This window comes from Alexandromys fortis, unplaced genomic scaffold, assembly GCF_014885135.2.
Source record: "Alexandromys fortis isolate MF-2015 unplaced genomic scaffold, M_Fortis_MF-2015_v1.1 scaffold_12, whole genome shotgun sequence".
In the NCBI taxonomy this organism is placed as follows: domain Eukaryota; kingdom Metazoa; phylum Chordata; class Mammalia; order Rodentia; family Cricetidae; genus Alexandromys; species Alexandromys fortis.
This window is the reverse complement of record NW_026067937.1, coordinates 15,326,255-15,339,048: the sequence shown is the minus strand read 5'-3', so window position 1 is coordinate 15,339,048 and position 12,794 is coordinate 15,326,255. Positions and strand designations below refer to the sequence as shown.

The 12,794-nt window shown below is 42.9% G+C and overlaps 1 protein-coding gene across 1 annotated transcript in view; it reads right to left on the bottom strand.

The window, feature by feature from the left end:
* The window catches only part of Ext2 (exostosin glycosyltransferase 2), a 148,758-nt gene extending 144,961 nt beyond the window's left edge, over positions 1–3,797 (bottom strand). Inside the window, exon 1 of the mRNA XM_050146887.1 lies at positions 3,619–3,797. The gene's annotated coding sequence lies outside the window, so the exon portion shown is untranslated. The remainder of the gene's footprint in view (positions 1–3,618) is intronic.
* Positions 3,798–12,794: the final 8,997 nt, after the last annotated feature.

Here is a 12,794-nt window from a genome sequence, read left to right as displayed (position 1 = left end):
CCGTCCCTGCCTTGCCATCCACTATGGGTACCATGTCTGCCTTGCTGTCTGTGGCTACGGACACCACCTGACCACTGACACGACTTTACCTTTCTCGGGAACTTGAGAACTCAGTCCTTAGTACCATGAAAGCCGATCCCAGCCTGCAAGGGGGCAGTGCCAAGCTTGCTTCTCAAAAGTGCCAGCCCCTCACTGGTCAGTCCACATTACCAGAGTGCCAGCCACTCCTTGGCCATTCCATATTACCAAAGTGCTGGCCTCTCTCTGATCAATTCCATATTCCCAGAGTGCCAGCCTCTCTCTGGTCAATTCCATATTCCCAGAGTGCCAGCCCCTCTGCCCGTTCCGTGTAACAAGAGGACCAATCCATATTACTAGCGATTCTATATAACCAGAGGTCAAGCAAACACTGTTATCACTGGCCTCGAGTAATAACCTATTTAAGCTATCTGCCTTCCCGAACTGAACTTCCAATGGTTTCTTCAACACTGCCCAGAAGTCCTGATCTCTCCCCTCATTTACTGTAGACCATGGTTTCCACTAACATTTTGAGTTAGGTAACTCTCTCACTAGGAAGCTATTATACAGATCAGCCTCTACTTGGTAAAAGCCAGGCCTCTAACTGTAACCACCAAGAGTATATCCAGACATTGCCAAATACCTCCGAGGACAGTGAACTCACCCCAGAGTGAGAACCTGTGGCTTAGGTTACGGCTGCATCCAAGTTTCAAGCCTGTCCAGCAGCACATTAGGACCAGCTCCTGTTACCCAGCTGGGTCACTGCCCTGGATCATGAGAGAATGCACCTGTCTCCATACACTGCATATCCAGTTTTATAGCACGCCACTCCACATACTTCCCCCAGCTGCTGTTAGTCTGCATAGCCAGGTCCTGCGGCCACAGATATGGGAAGACTCCCCACTTAGGGAAAGCTGCAAACCAGAGGTGGAGGCAGATCCTGAAGCAGACAGACCATTGTGAGCAAAGCAGCTGTCCCAGGGACGGCTCTGCATGGGCTAGGCTGAGCAAAGCAGCTGTCCCAGGGAAGGCTCTGCGTGGGCTAGGCTGGGCAAAGCAGCTGTCCCAGGGGCGGCTCTGCATGGGCTAGGCTGGGCAAAACAGCTGCCCCAGGGGCGGCTCTGCATGGGCTAGGCTGGGCAAAGCAGCTTTCCTCTACCTCAAAGACCTGCTGCAAGATCTGAGGACATAGAAATCCCGAGAAGCAAAGTTCTCAGTGTCCCCAGTCTCTCTATTCACAGCCTTGGCCACAGATGCAGGCTGTGCCCTCCCCTCCTCTGAAGCTCTGCCACGAGGATGGTTCAACTCCAGTATGATCCTCACACCAGCTGCCACGGAACTTCCCATGTTCCACGATGTGCCCTGAGTTGTCACCTGGCTGCCCAGAACCTAGAATCTGCGATGAAGACTCCTAAGGCAGATGGCAAGAGGCGGCCAACGCCACTACCCTTCCATTACCTCAGGCCATACCCACTCAAGGCCAAGCCACCACGCTGGGGCTGACACCCTCCTAGCTAGCTCTCAACCCAAGCTGCCACAGTAGGAGTCCTACAGCTGTTCTGCTAGAGGGCAGGGGTTACCAATGCCTTGTTTTACACTGCTGAGGGGTCCTTGCTGCCGTCTGAGGGGGCGCAAGTAGGTCTCAGGACATGTTCTCAGGGCTGCTTGCTAGGGCCATCTCTACACTTCTAGCATGGTCTGTGCTCTGCCAAACTGAGAAGAACAACATGAGCACAAGTAGCTGCCAGAAGAAGACTTCAGAAAACCCAGTGAGAAGCCGGAAAACTGAGTGCTGAGGCTGGACTTGGTTAAATCACTGAGCTGGGCAAACAGCTTAGTTCTGCTAAGAGCCCTAAAGATTAATACAGAACACACCTCAAAAGCATCTGACTGACAGGGAGCTGAGGCACGACAGCCCAAAGTCAGCCCAGACAGCACACTCCTCCCGGCTTACGGAAGCCTTCACAGGCCAGCACAATACCTAGTGTCTACACCGATTCTGAGAAATAAAGCTGAGAATGTGGCAAGCACTTGGGTCAGAACACATACGCAAAATAAGAGAGACTGCGGTGAATGGCAATGGGGCTACAGCCCAGTGGCAGCGAGCTGGCTGAGTATGACCTAGGTCCCCAGAAACACAGTGATTATAATAATAACCAGCATCCACATGGAGGCTCACAGACAGCTGTAACTCCAGTCCGGGGGATCTGATGATCTGATGCCTTCTTCTGGCCTCTGCAGGCACTGCAGACACATGCACACAGTACAAGTGCATGTATGCAAGCAAAGCAGAACACTCACATATAAAATAAAAACAAGTAATTAAGAAAAATAATTAATTTAATTATTAATTAATTAATTCGAGCTGGTCAGGAACTTGTCATCCTGCTCTCGCCTCCCCTTCGAACCCTCAAACTCCTCACCTCAAAACCAAAATGCTGGTGCCATCCACCACGTAGGGGAGCACGGAGGTACTGGGAATGGCTGTGACACCTGTCTGCCATCAGGGTGAGACACTAAGAACCTGGAATTTCTCCTACCTGACACTGGCCAGAACCACCTTTCTTCCAAGCCGCAGGTTACAGCCAATCCACTCAGCCCAACGCACCAAGTCACAGTTTTCTGTCCTCTTAGGCTTTCTGGAGATGTCCTGCCTGCTGAACTCCGGCCACCACTGCCACCCTGGGACTTACCCTAACTCTTCTGAAAACAAGGTAGGCGAATAGACACTAACTCACAATGCACAGCCTTGCCTGACAGGATACCTAAAGTGCCAGTGCGGCACTTTAGAAACCTCTCAAAACAGTTTCTAATACCTAATAATACACATCACATCACAGTGGACACAGGAAGTAGCGACCCCTCCTCCACACATCTGTGTGAAGCGCTTTACACACGTGTGTTCACTCAGTCTCACTTCACCTTCCTGACAGCGCTGTGCGCCAAACTTCTGAACTCCCTGTGGTAGAGAAAGGTCAACAGCAAGGCTAAGAACCTCCAGGGTTCCCCAACAGAACCAGCAGTCTGGTTACTCAAATGACTACCCATCAGCACTGGCTAGTACAACTAGGAGGCTGAAGTCAGGGAAAAGGATTGAGATGACAACCAACTGTGTCTTTTATTCCCATGTGTGTGTGTGTGTGTGTGTGTGTGTGTGTGTGTGTGTGTGTGTGTGTACACATATATAATAGCCTCGGGCTCCGGAACACTCAAAGTTCAGTTCGAGGACTTAGAACACTTGGTCGATTTACAGAGTTGAAATGGACATATTCCGATCTCGAGACAACATCCACAGACCAGTACGTGAAAGCGCCCTTCTGAACCGGCACTTCCAAGCCATCATTTGACTCTCAGAACTGGATCCTGTTCCCACCATCCGGAACGCATCTCCCAACTATCCTGAGCTGCTGGCACACGCTCAGAGCCAAGGGGTCCTGGGAGACCGCGTCCCCGGAAGGCACCGGCCCGGGAGAGCCAAGGGGCAAGCCTCCCCGGGAGGACTCGAATCCCACGGAGGTCCCGACGAGGCGCACGGGCCCGGGGGAGGGCGCCCCGGGCTCCCCGAGCCCAGCCCTGAGGCCCGGCCCGCGCCGCGCTCACCTCGGAACCGGTCGCCTCCCGCTCGGCCCCGAGCTCCGTCACCGGCTCTTGCAGCCGGTCGCGAGCCACGGCCGCCCGTGTGTGGTCGCGTGGAGACTGGAGGCCGCCGCCAGCTCCAGGTCCGCAGGAACCAGCTGGGAAATCAGCGCAGGCCTCTAGCTCGCGGCGACTGACACGGCGCGCACTGCGCATGCGGAGAGGTCGTGCCGCGCCCCCTGCTGGACAGGAGGAGTCAGCGCGGGCGTGCATCCCAGCCCTGGCTCGAAAACCTGCCCAGAGGGACCCCCAAAGGCACCAAGTTCCAGAAATAAAATTGTCAAAACAAAAAACCCGCAAGCATTTTTGATCGTGCATGGTGGCTCCTACCTGTAATCCCAGCACAACAGGAGGATCAAGCACTAGTTCGAAGGTAGCCTGGGCTACATAAGTGATACCACCCCCAACTATACAAAGCATTTTATGCACACAGGGCACAATTTACCCGTCGGAAAGTCTCTCCACTTCTTGTAACATTCACTGCACTGTCTCTAATCATAACAATCACTGAGAGCAGTGAACATAATTAGGGAATAATTTGAGGATACACACCCATCGGCAAGGAAATATATCCAAGACAAGCTAATAAGAAACCATGATCTCTAGCAAGAGGGAAAAAAAAGCATACTCTCTTTTAAGAAATGTGCTTGTGGGGGGAAAAAAAAAAAAACAGGAGAAAATGTGTAAGTAGATGCTTGTGTCCAGGCATGAACAAAATATTTGTCTGGGAAAACAATCCAAGAAGAAATTACAGCAATTTTGGAAGTAGTTTTAGCAACAACTCTTTGTCTCATGCATAGTAGCACCTGTCACACGGAAGCAAATCTTAAATAACAAAAAGTGACTTATGGTAACTGAACCATCCTACCTGGGCTTGCCTTTGCTGGCTGTGGTTCTCAGTCTGGCCATAGGAAGTGACTACATTTTGGTCTTATTGTACTTTAGTGCCACCTAGTGGACATTGTTACTCCAGTGTTTTATGACTAATAGCTCCTTGTCACAGACCTAGGGAGATCGGAACAAAAACAACCTAGGAACAGAACCTTCTGTTCACATTCTTCTTCCCCACATCTAGCAGAATATGGCTCTGTCCTCCAAATACACCACACACACACACACACACACGCACACACAAACACCACTATTGAACTCAGAATACACACATCCATTTGAGAACTGGATGGGTCAGAGCAGGGCCAATGGCCAATATTAGCACAATCAGATTCCTGGAACAGTGGCTATGTCTTTTTTAAATTAAAATAACTGTTAAGATTTTATTTTTATTATGTATTTGTCTGTGTGTAAGAACGTGCATGAAGGTGCATACAGAAGGCGGGAGAGGGTGTTGGATCCCCTGGAGCTAACTCATCTCTGCAACCCAAATCTTTCCTTCTTAAAGCAGGTCAGCAGTAGCTTTCTGCACAGGGAGACTGTCTTCTTTCTCATCTATGTCCTTTGCATGTGTGATTATTTTTAAGCATGTTCTTAAAAATGATTTATACATACTGTGTTAGATGTTGTCTCAGTTAGGGTCACTATTGCTGTAAAGAGACACCATGACCACAGCAAATCTCACAAAGAAAATGTTTAATTGGGGTGGCTTGCTTACAGTTTCAGAAATAGAGTTCGTTGTCGTCATGATGGGGAGCATGGCCACATGCAGGCAGATGTGGTGCTGGAGATCTCGCAGGCAACAGGAAGTCGATGGACACACTAGGCAATATCCTGAACATAGGAAACCTCAAAACCCACCTCCACAGTGGCACACTTCCTCCAAGAGGGCCATACCCACTCCATCAAAACCATACCTCCTAACAGTGCACTTCTTAAGAGATGATGTGGACCAATTACACTCAAACTACCCAGTAACACAAGTGTTAACCACGGGCCTTGGGGGGCCTTGCCTCTCTTGGAGTTTTTATAGACTTAAACTTGCACAGTGACTAGAATATGGCAAGTGTTTCATGTTTACTGAGTGACTGAAAGGTGCTAGGTTCATGGAAGAGCTAACTAAGAATAAGACAGATGTACAAGGAAACTTACATAAAGCAGAGGGTGAAAAGTAACCGAGAAAGATATAAACATAATGCCTCTGGCTGGAAAGAAAACAGGACACTTGCGATTGGAGAGGTCTACGCTCACGCAATAGCTAACTTCTCAAACCCCGTGTGGTGGCTGATTCCTGTAGGAGATCAAAGCAGGAGGTAAGTTTGCAGGCAGGTTGAGCTATATAGTGAAACTTTGTCAGGGGTAGTGTTGTCCTGGAGAATATTTAAGATTTTGACAGATGACAAGAAAGAGACTAAATCCTGTATGTATCAAAATCAGGTATGAAGAATCAGCAGTCAGAGAAAGCAAGCATCCTGCAACCCAGCATGGTCAAAACGATGCAGCTACACTTGTGGGTACACAAATGATAAGAAGCAGGACAGCTTAGAGTCTTTTCTATTAGAAGTTTTGTAAACAGATGGACACCCTGAACATCTTTAATAATAGTAATTCCCTAAACATTTGCTAAATGATGCACTAAAGTTTATATTTATATTTATATACCTACAGCCACTCACACAGTATTCTTTGTTATACATGTACTATATGTAATTTCCATGATATGTAAACTATACCCATAGTTTACATAGGGTAGATGGGTGTAGTTTCCCTTGAGTAGGAGATAGCCTGAGCTATATAGTGGGTACCTACTGTATATAAAATGAGATCAATAAAACCAGGGCCTTGACATGAAGTGGTGAGTCTACATATTGTCAATGATAAAGAATGTCTTTTTTTAAAGCATTGAGAAACTGAAGGTGGGAGGACTCCATAGCAAGACACTTATCTCAAAAAAAAAAAAAAGAACAAAGTAGGGTCTACAGAGGATGCTCCTAAGTTATACACAAGACAGATGCTATCTTTATACAGGATTTGAACATATGTAGATTTTAGTGTTCTCAAGGGGGATGTGCCCCAATCCTCTGTGGACACAGAGATGGCTGTATTATAACACAAAAAGGAATCCTGTTTTAGTAATTTAAAAAACATTGGGGGAAAAGATACATTTTCTAAGATATAAAATTCAAAGAATAAGGCAGGTTATATCTAGCTAGAGAATGGATTATTAACTTGCATAAAGTGTGAAGGAAATTACTCAGACTGTAGCAGAGAGAGCAAAGGAGAAGGAAAAGATGAAAAAGATAGTAAGAGGCAGCCAGTCTGTCTACCATATGGTCAGTAGGACACCAAATGGTGCAGTGGTGTGAGAATGGCCCCCACAGGCTCATGTATTTGAATGCTTGGTCCCAGTTGCTGGAACTGTTTGGGAAGGATTTTGTATTAGTAGAGAAGGCATGTCATTCAGGAGAGCTTTCCCAGTTAGCTCTCTTCTCTCTGCTCCCTGCTTGTGGATCAGGATGTAAGCTCTCAGCTGTTTCTGTGGCTATGCCTTCGCTCTGCCATCCTGGACTCCAATCCTCTGGAACTGGACATACAATTAAATACTTTCTTTTATAAGTTACCTTGGTCATCAAGTTTTATCTCAGCAATTAGAAGGTAACTAAGACAAAGGGTGTCTTAGTTTGGGTTTTGATGGCAGAAGTTACAAAATAGTCCCACATTAGTTCAGAATAGCATATAATAAATGGTTATTTATCTAGGGGAGACTCAAAGATCACTGTCCTAGATCACAGTCCTCTGCACAAACAGGAAACAGGAACAGAGACTAGCAGCTGGAAGCCAGAGCTGGAAGCAAGAGAGAGTGCAGGCTTTAAAGCTGCATTTATAGTATAAGAGACCATGCCCAAGTGGGCTGGTATCTTAAAGACTATTGGCTGAAGGAGCAAAAGGAACTCCCACAGCACCTTCCCCTTTTGTTTAAATAAGAGAGTTCCAAACCTAACACAAAATTATATATACTACGAACAGATATCAAATATAAGATTAGGATTACAACCAACATAAACAATATTAAGCAAGGAACGTATCCTAAATGTTTTAATAAACGTTCTATCCTAAGGAGTCTAAGTTTTGTATTGGAATTAGCTAGGCTAGATCATAAGATGATGGTAACTACAACTATCTAATTTTCAACCCAATCAAAGGCCTGAGAAGGGAGATAATATTACTTGAGTAGGCAGGAAGTAGTACAATCAAGCAGCTTCCAAACTGTGTAGTAGATGACAGAGACAACTGGTTGCCTGAGCAATCACCCAAAGTCTCATTTGCAATGTTGAAACAACCAACTTTGGCCAAGGCCTAGAGTAACTGACATACCATTTTCAGAGGTAGGAAATTTTTCAAAACCATCTTACCCTGTCTTGGCAAGGCTTGGCAGTCTTTTCTCTTGTATCCTGCTTGTCCAGTCTGGACATCATGCACTTTGTCAGTGATCAAGGCATGGGCAGTTTGCCCAGAAGAAAATAAACTCCAAGTGGAGTGTCTTTAGTGTTCAACACTCTCTTAGGAGCAGATTGGTGCTGCCAGGAGAAATAGTGTCTCATGTCAACAGAATCCTAAGTTATTTAAATGCCATGTTCATTTGATCATTGAAGTGGTTGAAAGTTACCTATCAATTCAGAATACAATCTCTATGTATTTAAAGAACCTAACTAGTTTGACTAAAAGTATAACAAACATGAATGACTACTGGCCTATAATACTTAATACCTATATAACTTAAAGATTAAGACTTCATATCACAATATTAAACAATCTTTAAATAACTGTGCAGTAAAGGAGGACAATGACCTCAAAATGTAAACAATATATAAATGTGTTAATCAAAGGTAGAAACATATAATGCAATATGATAAATATATCCTAAAATTGTATCAATATACAAAATATCTTAGGCAGAGGTAGAAACATGCAGCATACAATTTGACAAAATAACTTTGCATAGGTGTACAAATATTGTAAACAGAAATAACAAATATAATTTAAACTTGTATCAATATACAAGAAACTATACCAGTGTAATTGTCCATAAATAATAGCTCACAAGTTTTCTTTTACTCACTATTGTTATTATTATTACTATTATTATTATTAGTGTGAATAAGTTCACACTAAATTGCCTATTATCCCATTCAATCTTCCCTTTCTTTGAGCTCTCTAGGCCTACATAATTTCCACCCCTGCCCCCAACTCCATGCACATAATAATCAACCTCTAAATGGTGTCTCTAACCATGAGGACAAACTTTGTTGAGAGAGGGGATGCCACTTTCTAGAACTGCTTCCTGCTGTCATGGGAGCAATGGGTTTTTTTCCCTATGGGATATGGTAAAAGTAAAATGATGGTGAAGTTTCAAGATTAATGTTTTGTATAATTGCAAATGGTCTCTGAATAGTTGATAGGGTATTTTTGTTTGCTTGTTTGTTTTGAAGTTCTTATTTGGGGTTCTGTCCAGAATGTTGTAAAAAGGTGCACCATTTCCACAGTTGGTACCCAAAAACTGGTCTCTTAGTAGTGCTATCAGCATCATGACGTCATATCAACCAGGTGGAGTCTTGTTGTGGGGCCCCATCTTCTTCCTGGAAGCTTCAAAGATTACTGCAGGAAAATCTCCTGTTCATTGTGGAGAACTTAGGCATTATTCATATAGACATATGTTCAATGAAAGATACGATATAAACTAAATGGGCATAGAGAAAAGTAAAATATTTCCTTAAAATCTATCTTCTTTCCGTCCCGTACCAGATGGCTCCTGCCATGAGACAGAAATTCTGAATTTTTATTTTAACAGCATGCTTGGATTTAGAGAAGGATAGCCATTGTCCAAATCCAAAGCCAGCTCTTATTTTTAAGTAGAGATGTATACATGTCCAAATAATCAAATTTTACCATGCAGATAATACAGCATCATAAGGCAAATTTCTCTTTGCTTGTTGATTCTTTCTAAATAGCCATCTTTTTATTTTTAGGCATATAGATGTCCAAGGTCTCTCCACTCTTTGAAGATGAATATTTTCCTGCTAAGACAAGAACAGAGCCCTGCCCCAACCCTTATGAGGTTTTCTTACCACCTCTGTGGATGAGCCATCATTTCTCTTTCTTAAAAGGTTTCTCTTTTTCAAACAGAATCTTTATCAATTTTGATGGTATCCATAACTTTTCTTCTTCTGTGAAAACAAGAGTGAAACTCCTTCCCTAATGTAGCAATCTCCTGATTTCCATTGTGAGGTCAACACATTCTTGAAATATACTGACTGATTTAATTCAGAAGTTTTTTCTATTATCCAATGACTCTCCACTACTGTTCCTGTCTCATTGGCATTAAGAAAATTCAAGGTTAATAAAGCATTATGCAATCTATTTCTGGGGGTATTTTCCATCCTTTCCTGTTTGTTTAGCATATACTTTATAGTTTGATCTGATCTTTCTATAACTGCCTGACATGTAGGATTGTTTGGTATACTTGTAATAATGCTTTATATTATAATAAGCAAAAAACTCTTTCATTGTCTTAGACACATATGCTGAGCCATTGTCTGTCTTTATTTGTGCAGGGATACCCATGATGGTCATAACTTCTAATAAATGTGTGATTACTGAATCAGCCTTTTTTGAGCTCAAGGCAGTTGCCCATTGAAAACCTGAATAAGTGTCAATAGTATGGTGTACATATTTTAATTTTCCAAATTCTGTAAAGTGTAACACATTCATCTGCCAGATTTCATTACTTTCAGTACCATTTGTGTTACTTCCTGCAGGTAGTAGTGTTTGGTTATATAAAGAACAAGTAGGACATTTCCTTATAATGTCCTTAGCTTATTGCCATGTAATAAAAAACTTCTTCTTTAAACCTTTGCAATTGACATGATGTTTCTTAGGAAATTCTGAGGCCTTCAGCACACTTCCAATCAATAACTGATCAATTTCTGCATTACCTTGTATTAGAGGACCTGGCAGACCTGTATGGGATCAGATGTGTGTTATGTATATGAGACAAAGCCTATTCCTCACTATATTTTGAACCTGTATGAATAATGAAGTCAATTCTGTATCATCTGGTATAAATTCAGCTGTTTCAATATGCAAAACAACTCTTTCTGCATATTGTGAATCAGTAACTATATTAAGAGGTTCTTTAAAATCCCTTAGCACCATGAGAATGGCATATAATTCTGCCTTTTGGACAGAATTATAAGGACTTTGTTCCACCTTACTTATATCTTCTAATTTGTAGCCTGCTTTTCCTGATTTTTTTTGCATCAGTATAAAATGTACGGGCTCCAGTTATTGGTGCATCACATACAATTCGGGGAAGAATGCAAGTAGTTCTCTTTATAAGGTTAATTCTATCACTTTTGGGATAATTCTTATTAATTCCTCCCCAAAAATTAGCACAAGCTCTTTGCCAAGGTTCATTATCTTCCCATAATTTTTTTTATTTCATCAGCAGTAAAAGGCACTATAATCCCTGCTGGGTCTATACCTGCTAGTTGATGACATCTCAACTTCCTTTTATAATTAATTCAGAAACTTTTTCCACATAAGTTTTTAATTTTTTACTTGGTTTATGTGGTAAAAAAAAAAAAGATCCATTCTAAGGTAAGATCTTCCCTCTGCATTAAAATTCATGTAGGGGAATTTCTGGAAGGCAATATGACTAGAATACAATTAAGATTTGGATTCAGTCTATCTACATGTGCCTCCTCTGATTTCTCTTTAACAACCATCAATTCTTTTTCCACTTCCTCTGTTAATTCTCTGGAACTATTCAAGTCTTTGTCACCATCTAAGGTTTTGTTTAAATAGACTATTAGGTCAGGTTCTATCCCAACAGCCAGTCATAGACTGAAAATATCTCCTAACAATCTTTGAAAGTCATAAGAGTTCATAATTGGTCTTTCCTAATTTGTGCCTTTTGTGTTCTAATTTTCTACAAACCTATTTTGTAACCTAGGTAATTGACAGAATGTCCTCTGTGTTTTTTCAGGAGCAATTTGTAATCCCCATTTAGGTAAAACTTTTTTTTTTACTTCTTCAAACATTCTTTCTAAAGTATCTGCATGCCATGCTCCTCGCCCCCATGATGATAAAGGACTGAACCTCTGAAATGGTAAGCGAGGCATCCCAATTAAATGTGTTACTTTATAAGAGTTGCCATGACCATGATTTCTCTTTTCAGCAATAAAAATCCTCACTATGATAGAAGTTGGTACCAAGGACTGGGATAATGCTGTGATAAGTCTGACCATGATATTGTTTGGAGTAAAATGGCCTTTGGGAGTTTGGGTTAGAAAAGTAGTGGGATGCTTTAAGGGCTGCTTAATGGGCTGTACTAGTAAAAACATGGAAGGCAGTGGTATGGAGTATGATTTAATGAACTGTGGGGGTGCTCACTCAAGAGGTTTCATAGGAAAAGAATTTTAGTATGTTACCTAGAGATCGCTTTTGTGATATTTTGGTGAAGAGAGTGGCTGCCCTTTGCCCTTGTCCAAAGAGTCTGCCTGCGGCTAAAGCAAAGGGTTTTGGATTAATTCCATTGGCAGAAGAAATCTCAAAACAACCTAGTATAGACTCTGTTTTTCAATGATAATTGTAATGATGATTTATAATGAAAAGGAGCAAATTCATCAGGATAAATGACAAAATGAAAATTTTGAGAATTTTGAGAGCACTAGGAAATGGAATGGAGCTAAATGCTATGCTCAAAGAGATAAACAGATTAACAAGTAAAAAAGCTTAGAGCCAGAGTGTGGTGGGGCACACCTTTAATCCCAGCCCTGGGAAGATAGAGGCTGGTGGTTCTCTGAGTTTGAGGCCAGCATGATTTACAGAGCAAGTTTCAGGACAGCCACGCTTAGGTAGTAAAGGACAGAAAGCTGGTGAAGATGTAATTGAATGAGGGGGCCATGTTCCAGCCCCAGCAAGCAGAACTCAGCAGCGTTGGCCACATTGTTTTGGCTTTAGAGTTAAGGATAGGAGTTATAGAATAAAGCTGGTCAGTCCAGGCATGTGTTGGAGTGTCCCTGAATGGAGGCCTAGCAGGGAGGCCATTGCACGAAGCTGTGAAGTTGAAGCCTGGATTGCCTTGGAGAACCTAAGATGTTAGCAATACCAGAATCATGGAATGCCTGCCAAAGGCACCGGCTAACAGGGAGTGGAACCAATCCAAGAGAGAGAAGTGTGTGTGGCAG